This window comes from Triticum urartu, chromosome 4A (genome assembly GCF_056163025.1).
Source record: "Triticum urartu cultivar PI428250 chromosome 4A, HENAU_Tu73, whole genome shotgun sequence".
In the NCBI taxonomy this organism is placed as follows: domain Eukaryota; kingdom Viridiplantae; phylum Streptophyta; class Magnoliopsida; order Poales; family Poaceae; genus Triticum; species Triticum urartu.
The window spans coordinates 344077146-344080636 of record NC_141876.1 but is presented as its reverse complement, the minus strand read 5'-3'; positions in this window follow the sequence as shown (position 1 = coordinate 344080636).

Here is a 3491-nt window from a genome sequence, read left to right as displayed (position 1 = left end):
ACATGTATTACGATTTACGGATAACACAATTATAGCATGAATAAAAGACAATTATCATGAACAAGGAAATATAATAATAATCCTATTATTATTGCCTCTAGGGCATATTTCCAACAGTCTCCCACTTGCACTAGAGTCAATAATCTATTTACATTGTGATGAATCGAACACCCATGGAATTCTGGTGTTGATCATGTTTTGCTCTAGGGAGAGGTTTAGTCAACGGATCTGCTACATTCAGGTCCGTATGTACTTTACAAATATCTATGTCTCCATCTTGAACATTTTGACAAATGGAGTTGAAGCGACGCTTGATGTGCCTGGTCTTCTTGTGAAACCTGGGCTCCTTGGCAAGTGCAATAGCTCCAGTGTTGTCACAGAAGAGTTTGATTGGCCCCAACGCATTGGGTATGACTCCTAGGTCGGTGATGAACTCCTTCGCCCAAATTGCTTCATGTGCTGCCTCCGAGGCTGCCATGTATTCCGCTTCACATGTAGATCCCGCCACGACGCTCTGCTTGCAGCTGCACCAGCTTACTGCTCCACCATTCAACATATACACGTATCTGGTTTGTGGCTTAGAGTCATCCAGATCTGTGTCGAAGCTAGCGTCGACGTAACCCTTTACGACGAGCTCTTTGTCACCTCCATAAACGAGAAACATTTCCTTAGTCCTTTTCAGGTACTTCAGGATATTCTTGACCGCTGTCCAGTGTTCCTTGCCGGGATTAATTTGGTACCTACCTACCAAACTTACGACAAGGTTTACATCAGGTCTGGTACACAACATGGCATACATAATAGAACCTATGGCTGAGGCATAGGGGATGACACTCATCTCTTCCATATCTTCTGCCGTGGTCGGACATTGAGCTGAGCTCAATTTCACACCTTGCAACACAGGCAAGAATCCTTCTTAGACTGATCCATATTGAACTTTTTCAATATCTTATCAAGGTATGTGCTTTGTGAAAGACGTATGAGGCGTCTTGATCTATCTCTATAGATATTGATGCCTAATATATAAGCAGCTTCTCCAAGGTCCTTCATTGAAAAACTCTTATTCAAGTAGGCCTTAATGCTGTCTAAGAGTTCTATATCATTTCCCATCAAAAGTATGTCATCTACATATAATATGAGAAATGCTACAGAGCTCCCACTCACTTTCTTGTAAACGCAGGCTTCTCCATAAGTCTGCATAAACCCAAACGCTTTGATCATCTCATCAAAGCGAATGTTCCAACTCCGAGATGCTTGCACCAGACCATAAATCGAGTGTTGGAGCTTGCACACCTTGTCAGCATTCTTAGGATCGACAAAACCTTCCGGCTGCATCATATACAGTTCTTCCTTAAGATAACCGTTAAGGAATGCCGTTTTGACGTCCATTTGCCATATCTCATAATCATAATATGCGGCAATTGCTAACATGATTCGAACGGACTTCAGCCTTGCTACGGGAGAGAATGTCTCATCGTAGTCAACCCCTTGAACTTGTCGATAACCCTTAGCGACAAGCCTAGCTTTATAGATGGTCACATTACCATCCACGTCTGTCTTCTTCTTAAAGATCCATTTATTTTCTATGGCTCGCCGATCATCGGGCAAGTTAGTCAAAGTCCATACTTTGTTTTCATACATGGATCCAATCTCGGATTTCATGGCTTCCAGCCATTTGTCGGAATCCGGGACCGCCATCGCTTCTTCATAGTTCGAAGGTTCACCGTTGTCTAACAACATGATTTCCAAGATAGGGTTGCCGTACCACTCTGGTGCGGAACGTGTCCTTGTGGACCTTCGAAGTTCAGTAGGAGCTTGATCAGAAGTATCTTGAGCATCATCATTAACTTCCTCTCTAATTGGTGCAGGCACCACAGGAACATTTTCCTGAGCTGCGCTACTCTCTGCTTCAAGAGGCAGTACTTCATCAAGCTCTACTTTCCTCCCACTTACTTCTTTCGAGAGAAACTCCTTCTCTAGAAAGGATCCATTCTTGGCAACAAAGATCTTGCCTTCGGATCTGAGGTAGAAGGTATACCCAATAGTTTCTTTAGGGTATCCTATGAAGACGCATTTTTCCGACTTGGGTTCGAGCTTTTCAGGTTGAAGTTTCTTGACATAAGCATCGCATCCCCAAACTTTTAGAAACGACAGCCTAGGTTTCTCCCCAAACCATAATTCATACGGTGTCGCCTCAACGGATTTCGACGGTGCCCTATTTAAAGTGAATGCGGCAGTCTCTAAAGCATAGCCCCAAAATGATAGTGGTAAATCGGTAAGAGACATCATAGATCGCACCATATCTAATAGAGTGCGATTACGACGTTCGGACACACCATTACGCTGAGGTGTTCCAGGCGGCATTAGTTGTGAAACTATTCCACATTTTCTTAAGTGTGTGCCAAATTCGTGACTCAAGTATTCTCCTCCACGATCTGATCGCAGGAACTTGATTTTCCTGTCTCGTTGATTCTCAACCTCACTCTGAAATTCCTTGAACCTTTCAAAGGTCTCAGACTTGTGTTTCATTAAGTAGACATACCCATATCTACTCAAGTCATCAGTGAGGGTGAGAACATAATGATAGCCACCGCGAGCCTCAACACTCATTGGACAGCACACATCAGTATGTATGATTTCCAATAAGTTGGTTTCTCGCTCCATTGTTCCTGAGAACGGAGTCTTGGTCATTTTACACATGAGGCATGGTTCGCACGTGTCAAATGATTCGTAATCAAGAGACTCTAAAAGTCCATCTGCATGGAGCTTCTTCATGCGTTTGACACCTATGTGACCAAGGCGGCAATGCCACAAGTATGTGGGACTATCTTTATCAACCTTACATCTTTTGGTATTCACACTATGAATATGTGTAGCATTACGCTCGAGATTCATTAAGAATAAACCATTCACCATCGGAGCATGACCATAAAACATATCTCTCATATAAATAGAACAACCATTATTCTCGGATTTAAATGAGTAGCCATCTCGTATTAAACGAGATCCTGATACAATGTTCATGCTCAAACTTGGCACTAAATAACAATTGTTGAGGTTCAAAACTAATCCCGTAGGTAAATGTAGAGGTAGCGTGCCGACGGCGATCACATCGACCTTGGAACCATTCCCGACGCGCATCGTCACCTCGTCCTTCGCCAGTCTCCGTTTATTTCGCAGCTCCTGCTTTGAGTTACAAATGTGAGCAACTGCACCGGTATCAAATACCCAGGAGCTACTACGAGTACTGGTAAGGTACACATCAATTACATGTATATCACATATACCTTTCGTTTTGCCGGCCTTATTGTCCGCTAAGTATTTGGGGTAGTTCCACTTCCAGTGACCACTTCCCTTGCAATAAAAACACTCAGTCTCGGGCTTGGGTCCATTCTTTGGCTTCTTCTCGGCAGCTTGCTTACCGGGCGCGGCAACTCCCTTGCCGTCCTTCTTGAAGTTCTTCTTACCCTTGCCTTTCTTGAACTTAGTGG